Genomic DNA, 14,677 nt, shown 5'->3' with positions numbered 1-14,677 from the left:
TGCACCAACAGACTACAAACCACACTCTTATCGGTAATAGATGATAAGATGAACGAAATGAAAGAAAGAGATATGGGTAATCGAAAGCATGTCCATATAATAAATTTATGGCATGCAAACCCCCGATCTATAATGGCGAAGTTGATCCGATCGTTTGTCAACGATGGATTAGCGATATGAAAGGGGTATTTGAAAGAATCCATTGTGATGAGACCGATTTCGTGGCGCACGGAACCGGTCAGTTAAGAAGCCACGCTAAGGATTGGTGGGATAATCTGAAGAAGGAACAAGGAATTGAGGCCACGAGAACTATGCCGTGGGAAGAATTCAAGACACCGTTCCTTAGACACCATAGCCCAAAAGCTGTGATCAACATGATTAAAGAAGAGTTTATTCAGCTGAGGCATAGTGGCGAGTCGATAGAAAAGATCACGGGAGTATTTCTTGACAAGCTCAGGTTTTGTGATGAGCTGGTGCAAAATGAAGAACAGAAAATTTACTATTACTACAACATGTTAAGCACAGAATATCGGGAGTTTATGACTCCTTCGAAAATTGGGCATCTTACAGAGATAGTAAATGCCGCACGTGAAAGAGAGATCGAGCCGAAGAAACAGATCGAAAGGGGTGAAAGGAGGGTGTTTGATGTGAACCCTAGCCCCGCAAAGAAATCAAAGCCGAATGAAGCTCCTAAGAAAGGAGTTGCAAAAGGGGGACTACCTCAATGCAAAATATGTGGAAAGACTCACAAGGGCGAATGTTATTTTTAAAACAAACCATGTCCTACTTGCGGAAAAGTGGGACACGTGGTTGCAAATTGCCTGGGGAAGGTGTCGGTGTGTTATAAATGTTATAAATCGAGACATAAAAAGTCTGAATGTCCGGAGTTGGTTGGAACCAAAGACACAGCTGACGCAAAGTCTGATGCGCAGAAAGCGAGGGCAAGGTCTTCACATGACAGCCGCAGAGGCTAAAGCTGAATCTGATGTCGTTTCAGGTATATTTCTTGTAAATTCAATTCCAGCACGAATTTTATTTGGTACGGGTGTGAATAGTTCTTTTGTTTCATATCGATTTATTCAACACCCTACATTCATGTTAACGAAATTACCTATGCCTCTAGAAGTAGAAATAGGTACTAATAAAAGTTTTATTGTTTGTGATATGTGCTGGAACTGCAAATTGAGCATTGACGATGAAGAATATTTCGTCGATCTAATTCCCATGTCAATGGGAGAACTTCAAGTGGTAATCGGGATGGATTGGCTAGCTCGATATCACGTGAAAGTAATATGCAACCGTAAGGAGATACAACTAATGTTTCCGAGCGGAAAACATGTTACTATCTATGGGGAGAAAAGTTGCAGCCCCATAATTTGCTCGTTTATTAAAGCTTATAAGCTTGTTCAACATGGATGTAAGGCATATATGGCTTACATACATGATTCAACTAAAGAGTCTCTAGAAATTAAAGACGTACCAGTCATACGGGAGTTTGAAGATGTTTTCCTTGAAGATCTACCGGGGGTACCACCTGAACGCGAGGTGGAGTTTGGCATCAAATTAGTTCCGCGCGCGAAACCGATAGCCAAGGCTCCTTAGCGATTAGCGCCATCAGAACTATAAGAATTGTTGTCGCAATTGTAAGACCTTCTCGACAAGGGATTTATCCGACCGAGTGTTTCTCCATGGGGAGCGCCGGTATTATTCGTAAAGAAGAAAGACGGAAGCATGCGAATATGTATTGGTTACCGGGAGTTAAATAAACTCATGGTAAAGAATCGATACCCGCTTCCTAGGATCGACGACTTATTTGATCAGCTGCAAGGCGCGAGTTGGTTTTCAAGGACCGACTTAAGGTCGGGTTATCACCAGTTAAAGGTAAAAGAAGAAGACATATCGAAAACGGCGTTCAGAACATGTTATGGACATTACGAATTCTTAGTAATGTCTTTCGGATTAACAAATGCACCTGCCGCTTTCATGGGCCTCATGAACCGCGTCTGCAAACCGATGCTAGATAAATTGATGATAGTATTTGAAGGGGTATGGTCCCAAAAACCTTGCGCAGGAATATTGGACCATACCACAACTTGCGAGCAAGGCTGCTACGATATAGATGTTCTGAGTGCCTTCGATCATGCCATTGCTGACGGGGTAGATATTATATCACTTTCCATGGGCTATCCAGATGGTTCACTCGAGCTTACTTCTAACCCATTTGCAATTGGGTCATTCCATGCAATCGAGAAGGGCATTTTGACGGTAAATGCTGCAGGGAATACTGGTCCTGATTTCTCTTCTATCCAAAATTATGCTCCATGGATCTTAACTGTTGCAACAAGTGATATTGACAGAAAATTTGTCGATAAGCTCCTTCTCAAGAACGATGCAACTCTAGTTTTTAGTTTTGGCTATTAAAAGATATATAGTTATATCGGTCGAATCAATGTAGGGTAGGAGTGTTCAAAAAAAACCGGATCTAAAACCGAATACGAAATATCCGAAATTCCGTATCCGAAATATCCGAAATTTTGGATATCCGAAAAACCACTTTTAAACAAGATTTTTTGGTAGATCCACGAGCTACACATATGTAGCTTGTGACCTTTGACCCCATAAGGCGACCGGGTCTTAAATCCGGTCAAACCGGTCGGACCAGTCCGACCTTTGACCCCATAAGGCGACCGGGTCGACCTCCGGTCCGGTTCTGAAAACATTGCAAATAACCAAACCATATATTTAGTAATAGAAAGACAAATTTAGAAGGGCTTAAATTATGAAAATTGTATTTAAGTTTAAATTACACACGTTTGTCATTTGACATGTTATCTCATTCGGGTTATGATGTTAATTATGACTTGTATTTGGGTCTTGTAGTTTGGTTGCTAATGGAGACATTAAGTATTGTTCTGACCATATGCATATGCATATTTATTTCTTCGGTCTCTTCCTTCGATCAAGAACGAAAGGTTAGTTATTCATTAATTATAAATGCTTAATTCCTTCTTCGCCACCTAAAACACATGATATTCCTTCTTAGTGCTCATGATTGGTATTTTTTTGTAGGTTTATATTGCATACATGGGATCTCTTCCCAAGGGAGAATACTCGTCTTCATTGCATCACTCACAAATTATCAAAGAAGTTATTCATCCTAGGTATATCTTATCTTTTATTTAAAAATTTTAGATTAGAATCTATATATAATTATTTCCTGTTATACTTTGGAAAAAAACCAGTTTTGCAAGCCATGCTTTGATACGAAGTTATAAAAGAAGCTTCAATGGGTTTGTGCATATCTAACCAAGGAAGAAAAGCATAAGTTAACAAGTAAGTTACTTTACATACTTGGATATCTAGTTATACATAATATATGAATCAACAATGTAATACTAACGGATATTGATTGAATATTGTCTTCAATAGGAATTGTCGGGGTCGTCTCGGTCTTCCCCAGTCGAAAGTTGTTGTTACAAACAACAAGGTCATGGGACTTCATGGGGTTATCCCAAAGAATCGAACGACGCCCTGAAGTGGAGAGTGACAACATAATAGGTGTCATTAATACCGCAATATGGCCAGAGTCAGAGAGCTTTAGTGATGAAGGCATTGGTCCTATTCCTTCAAAATGGAAAGGGGAATGTGATGGTGGTAAAGATTTTGTGTGTAATAGGTAAGTTTGTTCAATGTTTAATTAAGTTTGCATGTGATGCATTTTTGTAATCTAGATTGTTACATAACAATTAAAAGTAAGATAGTACAAAGTTAATAGTTGTTTGGCTATTATATCATTTCCACCATTTAGTGGCTCACATGGGTACTCCTAAACAACATATACGGCCATAATTGAAATGATTGGAGTTAATTTGAAACTCCCATTTGAATAATATGTATATAGTTGGTCCATTTAAATTTTTTAAAAGTTATTATACACCTATCGAACACATGCACCATCCTAATTAATTCTGATAACTCCAATCATCACATGTTCAGACCTTCCCCACATTCTAACAAATTCAGAATTTAAGTGAATCAATTAAATGCCCATCATCATTCACATCTTGAAAATATACACGCAGACTTTAGGGATACAGCACATGTTGGATGAATACTTTGGGCAAAACATAAGACAACTATATACTTCACTTTACATTCGGACCATACAGACAAACATTTGAATTAAAATTTGTCGATAAGCTCCTTCTCAAGAATGATGCAACTCTAGTGGTTAGTATCTACGTACTTTCTAGCTAGGAAGCTTGTACTAGTTTTTAGTTTTGGCTATTAAGAGATATATAGTTATATCGGTCGAATCAATGTAGGGTAGGAGTGTTCAAAAAATCCGGATCTAAAACCGAATACGAAATATCCGAAAATCCGTATCCGAAATATCCGAAATTTTGGATATCCGAAAAACCACTTTTAAACAAGATTTTTTGGTAGATCCACGAGCTACATATATGTAGCTTGTGAACTACATATATGTCCTTTCACAAGCTATATATATGGAGATTGACGAGCTACACATATATAGCTTGTGAAGGTATACAAATGATATATTTCTTTGTTTTTTACAACACTAAACTTATAACTAAAAGAAATGAAGAGTAAAAAAAATTGATTGGTTGGTAGTAATTTTCTCGGTTTTAAAGTATTTATTGGTTTTCTTATGAACCTAAAACCTATAAATACACACACACACATTCATATACATATATGTACCTTGAAAAACTTGTCTATTTATAACAAAAAGGCCTTGTTATAGTTTTAATTGTTTTTTATTTTGTATATAGAAAGATAATCGACGCTCGCTCATTTCTGAAAGTAGGGAGCTTTCTACAAGAGACATAGATGGGCACGGGACTAATGTGGCATCAATTTTAGCTGGTAATCAAGTGAGGGATGCAAATTATTATGGTCTAGCACATGGAATTGCTAGAGGAGGAGTTTCCCTCTGCAAGACTTGTTGTTTATAAAGTATGCGAGCAAGGCTGCTACGATATAGATGTTCTGAGTGCCTTCGATCATGCCATTGCAAACCGGGTAGATATTATATCACTTTCCATGGGCTATCAAGATGGTTCACTCGAGCTTACTTCTGCCCCATTTGCAATTGGGTCATTTCATGCAATCGAGAAGGGCATTTTGACGGTAAATGCTGCAGGGAATACTGGTCCTGATTTCTCTTCTATCCAAAATTATGCTCCATGGATCTTAACTGTTGAAGCAAGTGATATTGACAGAAAATTTGTCGATAAGCTCCTTCTCAAGAACAATGCAACTCTAGTGGTTAGTATCTACGTACTTTCTAGCTAGGAAGCTTGTACTAGTTTTTAGTTTTGGCTATTAAAAGATATATAGTTATATCGGTCGAATCAATGTAGGGTAGGAGTGTTCAAAATAATCCGGACCTAAAACCGAATACGAAATATCCGAAAATCCGTATCCGAAATATCCGAAATTTTGGATATCCGAAAAAACACTTTTAAACAAGATTTTTTGGTAGATCCACGAGCTACACATATGTAGCTTGTGAACTACATATGTGTACTTTCACAAACTATATATATCGAGATTGACGAGCTACACATATATAGCTTGTGAAGGTATACAAATGATATATTTCTTTGTTTTTTACAACACTAAACTTATAACTAATAGAAAGGAAGAGTAAAAAAAAAATTGATTGGTTGGTAGTAATTTTCTCGGTTTTAAAGTATTTATTGGTTTTCTCATGAACCTAAAACCTATAAACACACCCACACACATTCATATACATATATGTACCTGGAAAAACTTGTCTATTTATAACAAAAAGGCCTTGTTATAGTTTTAATTGTTTTTTATTTTGTATATAGAAAGATAATCGGCGCTCGCTCATTTAGCTCTGAAAGTAGGGAGCTTTCTGCAAGAGACAAAGATGGGCACGGGACTAATGTGGCATCAATTTTAGCTGGTAATCAAGTGAGGGATGCAAATTATTATGGTCTAGCACATGGAATTGCTAGAGGAGGAGTTTCCCTCTGCAAGACTTGTTGTTTATAAAGTAGGCGAGCAAGGCTGCTACGATATAGATGTTCTGAGTGCCTTCGATCATGCCATTGCTGACGGGGTAGATATTATATCACTTTCCATGGGCTATCCAGATGGTTCACTCGAGCTTACTTCTGACCCATTTGCAATTGGGTCATTCCATGCAATCGAGAAGGGCATTTTGACGGTAAATGCTGCAGGGAATACTGGTCCTGATTTCTCTTCTATCCAAAATTATGCTCCATGGATCTTAACTGTTGCAGCAAGTGATATTGACAGAAATTTTGTGGATAAGCTCCTTCTCATGAACGATGCAACTCTAGTGGTTAGTATCTACGTACTTTCTAGCTAGGAAGCTTGTACTAGTTTTTAGTTTTGGCTATTAAAAGATATATAGTTATATCGGTCGAATCAATGTAGGGTAGGAGTGTTCAAAAAAATCCGGATCTAAAACCGAATACGAAATATCCGAAAATCCGTATCCGAAATATCCGAAATTTTGGATATCTGAAAAACCACTTTTAAACAAGATTTTTTGGTAGATCCACGAGCTACACATATGTAGCTTGTGAACTACATATGTGTACTTTCACAAGCTATATATATCGAGATTGACGAGCTACACATATATAGCTTGTGAAGGTATACAAATGATATATTTCTTTGTTTTTTACAACACTAAACTTATAACTAAAAGAAAGGAAGAGTAAAAAAAAATTGATTGGTTGGTAGCAATTTTCTCGGTTTTAAAGTATTTATTGGTTTTCTCATGAACCTAAAACCTATAAATACACACACACATTCATATACATATATGTACCTGGAAAAACTTGTCTATTTATAACAAAAAGGCCTAGTTATAGTTTTAATTGTTTTTTATTTTGTATATAGAAAGATAATCGGCGCTCGCTCATTTAGCTCTGAAAGTAGGGAGCTTTCTGCAAGAGACAAAGATGGGCACAGGACTAATGTGGCATCAATTTTAGCTGGTAATCAAGTGAGGGATGCAAATTATTATGGTCTAGCACATGGAATTGCTAGAGGAGGAGTTTCCCTCTGCAAGACTTGTTGTTTATAAAGTATGCGAGCAAGGCTGCTACGATATAGATGTTCTGAGTGCCTTCGATCATGCCATTGCTAACAGGGTAGATATTATATCACTTTCCATGGGCTATCTAGATGGTTCACTCGAGCTTACTTCTGACCCATTTGCAATCGGGTCATTCCATGCAATCGAGAAGGGCATTTTGACGGTAAATGCTGCAGGGAATACTGGTCCTGATTTCTCTTCTATCCAAAATTATGCTCCATGGATCTTAACTGTTGCAGCAAGTGATATTGACAGAAAATTTGTCGATAAGCTCCTTCTCAAGAACGATGCAACTCTAGTGGTTAGTATCTACGTACTTTCTAGCTAGGAAGCTTGTACTAGTTTTTAGTTTTGGCTATTAAAAGATATATAGTTATATCGGTCGAATCAATGTAGGGTAGGAGTGTTAAAAAAAATCCGGATCTAAAACCGAATACGAAATATCCGAAAATCCGTATCCGAAATATCCGAAATTTTGGATATCCGAAAAACCACTTTTAAACAAGATTTTTTGGTAGATCCACGAGCTACACATATGTAGCTTGTGAACTACATATGTGTACTTTCACAAGCTATATATATCGAGATTGACGAGCTTCACATATATAGCTTGTGAAGGTATACAAATGATATATTTCTTTGTTTTTTACAACACTAAACTTATAACTAAAAGAAAGGAAGAGTAAAAAAAAATTGATTGGTTGGTAGTAATTTTCTCGGTTTTAAAATATTTATTGGTTTTCTCATGAACCTAAAACCTATAAATACACACACACACATTCATATACATATATGTACCTGGAAAAACTTGTCTATTTATAACAAAAAGGCCTTGTTATAGTTTTAATTGTTTTTTATTTTGTATATAGAAAATAATCGGCGCTCGCTCATTTAGCTCTGAAAGTAGAGAGCTTTCTGCAAGAGACAAAGATGGGCACGGGACTAATGTGGCATCAATTTTCGATGGTAATCAAGTGAGGGATGCAAATTATTATGGTCTAGCACATGGAATTGCTAGAGGAGGAGTTTCCCTCTGCAAGACTTGTTGTTTATAAAGTATGCGAGCAAGGCTGCTACGATATAGATGTTCTGAGTGCCTTCGATAATGCCATTGTTGACGGGGTAGATATTATATCACTTTCCATGGGCTATCCAGATGGTTCACTCGAGCTTACTTCTGACCCATTTGCAATTGGGTCATTCCATGCAATCGAGAAGGGCATTTTGACGGTAAATGCTGCAGGGAATGCTGGTCCTGATTTCTCTTCTATCCAAAATTATGCTCCATGGATCTTAACTGTTGCAGCAAGTGATATTGACAGAAAATTTGTCGATAAGCTCCTTCTCAAGAACGATGCAACTCTAGTGGTTAGTATCTACGTACTTTCTAGCTAGGAAGCATGTACTAGTTTTTAGTTTTGGCTATTAAAAGATATATAGTTATATCGGTCGAATCAATGTAGGGTAGGAGTGTTCAAAAAAATCCGCATCTAAAACCGAATACGAAATATCCGAAAATCCGTATCCGAAATATCCGAAATTTTGGATATCCGAAAAATCACTTTTAAACAAGATTTTTTGGTAGATCCACGAGCTACACATATGTAGCTTGTGAACTACATATGTGTACTTTCACAAGCTATATATATCGAGATTGACGAGCTACACATATATAGCTTGTGAAGGTATACAAATGATATATTTATTTGTTTTTTACAACACTAAACTTATAACTAAAAGAAAGGAAGAGTAAAAAAAATTGATTGGTTGGTAGTAATTTTCTCGGTTTTAAAGTATTTATTGGTTTTCTCATGAACCTAAAACCTATAAATACACACACACATTCATATACATATATGTACCTTGAAAAACTTGTCTATTTATAACAAAAAGGCCTTGTTATAGTTTTAATTGTTTTTTATTTTGTATATAGAAAGATAATCGGCGCTCGCTCATTTAGCTCTGAAAGTAGGGAGCTTTCTGCAAGAGACAAAGATGGGCACGGGACTAATGTGGCATCAATTTTAGCTGGTAATCAAGTGAGGGATGCAAATTATTATGGTCTAGCACATGGAATTGCTAGAGGAGGAGTTTCCCTCTGCAAGACTTGTTGTTTATAAAGTATGCGAGCAAGGCTGCTACGATATAGATGTTCTGAGTGCCTTCGATCATGCCATTGCTGACGGGGTAGATATTATATCACTTTCCATGGGCTATCCAGATGGTGCACTCGAGCTTACTTCTGACCCATTTGCAATTGGGTCATTCCATGCAATCGAGAAGGGCATTTTGACGGTAAATGCTGCAGGGAATACTGGTCCTGATTTCTCTTCTATCCAAAATTATGCTCCATGGATCTTAACTGTTGCAGCAAGTGATATTGATAGAAAATTTGTCGATAAGCTCCTTCTCAAGAACGATGCAACTCTAGTGGTTAGCATCTACGTACTTTCTAGCTAGGAAGCTTGTACTAGTTTTTAGTTTTGGCTATTAAAAGATATATAGTTATATCGGTCGAATCAATGTAGGGTAGGAGTGTTCAAAAAAATCCGTATCTAAAACCGAATACGAAATATCCGAGAATACGAAATATCCGAAAATCCGTATCCGAAATATCCGAAATTTTGGATATCCGAAAAACCACTTTTAAACAAGATTTTTTGGTAGATCCACGAGCTACACATATGTAGCTTGTGACCTTTGACCCCATAAGGCGACCGGGTCGACCTCCGGTCCGGTTCTGAAAACATTGCAAATAACCAAACCATATATTTAGTAATAGAAAGACAAATTTAGAAGGGCTTAAATTATGAAAATTGTATTTAAGTTTAAATTACACACGTTTGTCATTTGACATGTTATCTCATTCGGGTTATGATGTTAATTATGACTTGTATTTGGGTCTTGTAGTTTGGTTGCTAATGGAGACATTAAGTATTGTTCTGACCATATGCATATGCATATTTATTTCTTGGGTCTCCTCCTTTGATCAAGAACGAAAGGTTAGTTATTCATTAATTATAAATGGTTAATTCCTTCTTCGCCACCTAAAACACATGATATTCCTTCTTAGTGCTCATGAATGGTATTTTTTTGTAGGTTTATATTGCATACATGGGATCTCTTCCCAAGGGAGAATACTCGTCTTCATTGCATCACTCACAAATTATCAAAGAAGTTATTCATCCTAGGTATATCTTATCTTTTATTTAAAAATTTTAGATTAGAATCTATATATAATTATTTCCTGTTATACTTTGAAAAAAAAAACAGTTTTGCAAGCCATGCTTTGATACGAAGCTATAAAAGAAGCTTCAATGGGTTTGTGCATATCTGACCGAGGAAGAAAAGCATAAGTTAACAAGTAAGTTACTTTACATACTTGGATATCTAGTTATACATAATATATGAATCAATAATGTAATACTAACGGATATTGATTGAATATTGTCTTCAATAGGAATTGTCGGGGTCGTCTCGGTCTTCCCTAGTCGAAAGTTGTTGTTACAAACAACAAGGTCATGGGACTTCATGGGACGCCCTGAAGTGGAGAGTGACAACATAATAGGTGTCATTGATACCAGAATATGGCCAGAGTCAGAGAGCTTTAGTGATGAAGGCATTGGTCCTATTCCTTCAAAATGGAAAGGGGAATGTGATGGTGGTAAAGATTTTATGTGTAATAGGTAAGTTTGTTCAATGTTTAATTGTGACAACCCTCACTAAACCAGGTATCCGTACGACTTAATTAATAATTAATTACTGCTTGATTACTGTGCTTACTTGAACTTGTGAACAAACTGCTACTTGAATGTTGATACATGCATATTCCTGCATCATACTTTACATACCGTCACTACATTATTTTCATACTGAACTCTAGTGACAAACATGATGCACAAAAGCACTGTAGCACTACAAACGGATAACCTATTGAACATGCTGATAAAGCCAGCATCAGGCAGACACTGCCTCTAAGGCCTGTATAAGCCAGAGATAGTTACTACACTAGTGGTGAGTGTAGGGATACAAGGGTTGTAGAACTGCGTCTCTAGGGATAAGTTACAATGACTGGATGTGCCTAAAACGTACACTAAGCACAAAACTCAGCACTTTAATAAACAATTCAGCTTTTAGCTAGCTAATAAAGTGCCAAAACATGAGAAAAATATTACTAGACACATTCCAAAGTGTCAGGAATAAGTTGTGTCACTAAAAATGGTATTAATGACACCTTAAAGCTTTGTTAAGCGCTTTAACGGATTACTATCCAACCGAACAACCGGACTTTACCCGTAACATGAAAATATTGCCATTAACACTATTTGTCTTTTCTGAGCCAGTTAGGGTCCCTGAATACCCTAACACCCGCCATAAAGCGCAACGCACAACTAACCGGGTTAATCACTTAACTAACTAGATTAACCTCACTTTACACTAACTATTTTGGTTGAAAATGAACTAGAACCCCCCCCCCCCCCGGCCGATTTCGGTCACAATGTGACCCACACTTGTACAATTTTGATTATTTAAATCTTGTGTGTCCCATATCTAATGAACATATAATCCAATGGACCATAATCACAATTTTGTCTATAAGAACAAGGATTTGCACAAGATCACTTACATTCCCCAACATCACTCAAACACTCCCTCTCTCTCCCTCTCTCAAAGGCTTCGGCCGAACATCCCCTATACATCCATCATATTTTCGAGTTTAGTTCATCCAATTCCAACATCACACAAGCATTAAGGATCGCGTATAAGAAGGCTTGATGCACTCGGAGCTTAAAGGACCTCACTCTCTTGCTTTTATCCACCCTTTTTGCGTCTAGATTCTTCCCTAGCCTCGAGCTAGTGGTAAGTTACTTAAATCACCCTCTCAAACTATTTTGAAGTGGTTAAAAGGATATGTAACGGTTAAAACTCGTAAACTTACAAGTTGATGCACTAAAGTTTACTAAAAATGCTTGTAATGATGGATAAAAGCTTATCTGGTGTGTAAAACTTGTAGTATTTGATTTGCGTGAATATTTGTACCCGATCTATGCTGTGGTAGCTTGGATCATCATTTAACCCGGGTTGGTCATGATCATGGATCATGACATAAGGAAGTTTTGGAAGTGACAAGGGTTAAAAGATGAAACTCTACCACACACGAATCATGAACTTGTGTAAAAGTGATTTTACTTACAAAATGGTGTTTAAAACTAGTAGATCTACGGATCTACAAGTGGTATTTTCAAAGGACCGAGTGTTAAAGAAATCATGTTTTCTAAAGACGGATCTTACGCTAACAAGAAGGATTTTAGAAGACACAAGTGTGTAAACACTTGTGTAGCACAAAGTTTCGACAAAATAACAATTTTTGTAAAAGATGACGAGAAGATGTAAAGACGGGATTTCTTTAAAAACAAGGTTTTTACAAAATCGGATTGCTTTATATAAAGATCCGCTAAAAGTGATGGGATTTACACCATAGTTTTGGAAAAACTGCAAGTTCATGTGATTTATGCGATTTACATATTTATTAACTAGTTGATGTGTTGAATATTGTTTTGATTGAGTAAGAAAATGGTTGATTTGATTTATAAAAGAAAATGATACGCTTGAAAGCGTGGCCACCTCCAGTTACAGAGGAAACTCTGGCGAAATTTTTCCAAAAACCTAACACTTAGAATTATTTTCACTATAAGTGTTAGAAATACTTTTCGACATGTTTTCAAAATATAAGTTTTGCCATGACTTTATTTACAAATATCGGAGGTGGGATTTTCACAAAATTAAACGTGATAAATATATATTTAGTAAATATATTTTTCACAACGTCACTTGTCAATTATTTTGTGAAGTGTATAAATATTATTTTTAGGGTAAAAATAATATTATCGAACGTTAACGAATCCAAAATAATACGAACGCTTTCACAATAAATATATAAGTTACACCGGTAATTATTATTACCACTCGATCGTTAAAACGTAACTTACGCATTTTACGGAAATATTTATGAACACGTATTTTTGTTAAGGTATTATTTTGGGAAAATCTTATATAATAGAAAATATAATATTTTTGAGAAAAATATTTATATTTTGAAGTTAGAAATAAGATATATTTTAAGTGAGACTTAATAATATATTTTGAACACACATGTATTAAATCCCCCATCCTTGGGAAGGAAAATAATTACCAAGTATGCACAGAATGTAAACACGAAATAGTTGTCTAACTATTTCCCAAAACTTAAACCATAAAGCTAAGGCACAGCCGTCCGCCTAATAGAGTTAGTACATGTAGGTCGTTGCACAGCTGCTTGACTTGGAGACATACTTGGTAGAGACGCACCGCTGTGAGTTCATGTCCCCCTTTTCTCTTAACTGTTTTCAGTTTTCTAAACTGCGGGGGTGAACTACATGTTACTATGATTACGAATATTTCTTACATGGTATGGTTAGCGTAAGGAGGGTTATTACTTAGATCATGTGAATGGGTAGGCGGAAACTTGAGGTCATTAATCCTCAGGATAGGACCGAGGGGCAGGAGCGATAGATCTATCTGGGTGTAGCGAGCCCAGCCCCAGGCCCAGCATAACGGACCTCTGGGTGACTTTGTACCCAACGCATAAATCTGCTAGGTTTGAGCCTTCCTACTTGCATTTCACACATATCAATGGCCTTGCAAACCATTGGTGATCTCTTTTTCCTTATTTGCTACATACCAGGATTTTTATACTTACAAAGGTTTATTTACTCACTTACGCATGAACTCGCTCAACATTATTGTTGATTTTTCAACTTACATGTATTTCAGGGAATTAAAGGATCTGGCGCAGTATGACACGTTTTCCCGCTGCACTAGTTACGAGGTCATCCGGGTTTAGGGAATGTGACTCTTTCCTGGACAAGTCACAGTCCTTAAACTGTGTTTATGCTATGTTTGTGTTTGTTATGTTTGTTGAACAGTGATTATGTCGTTAGGGTGTTTTCCCGTTAAAACAATGTTGTTGTATTTGGTTTTAAAACTTAATTGAATGGATGATCTTGCATGGTTTTTATTCATATAGCTTTGTTATGGTTAAGCTATGGTATTAAGAAGTCACACCAAATTAACCACGCTTCCGCAAAGCCAGGGTGTGACAGCTTGGTATCAGAGCCCTGATCATAGCGAACTAGGATTCCTTCTCGAGTCTAGACTATGATCACTAGGGCTCTCACGAAAACATTTTTACTGCATACCATTTAAGTCCAGATCCAACACGTTTTTACAAATAAATGTTGAGCACATTTTCTTTATTATTTTTAGGCTCAGTCTTGGAGGCTGAGGCTCGGTCTTGGAGGCTGAGGCTCGGTCTTGGAGACCGAGGCTCGATCTAAGAGATCGAGGTAGATGGCTAGTGAGACTAGGAAGAGTAGGCTCAGTCTTGGAGGCTGAGGCTCGGTCTTGGAGGCCGAGGCTCGATCTAAGAGATCGAGGTAGATGGCTAGTAAGACTAAGAAGAGTAGGCTCAGTCTTGGAGGCTGAGGCTCGGTCTTGGAGTCCGAGGCTCGA

The sequence above is a fragment of the Helianthus annuus genome, chromosome 12 (assembly GCF_002127325.2).
Source record: "Helianthus annuus cultivar XRQ/B chromosome 12, HanXRQr2.0-SUNRISE, whole genome shotgun sequence".
NCBI classification, from domain to species: Eukaryota; Viridiplantae; Streptophyta; class Magnoliopsida; order Asterales; family Asteraceae; genus Helianthus; species Helianthus annuus.
Note: the sequence above shows the minus strand (reverse complement) of the source record.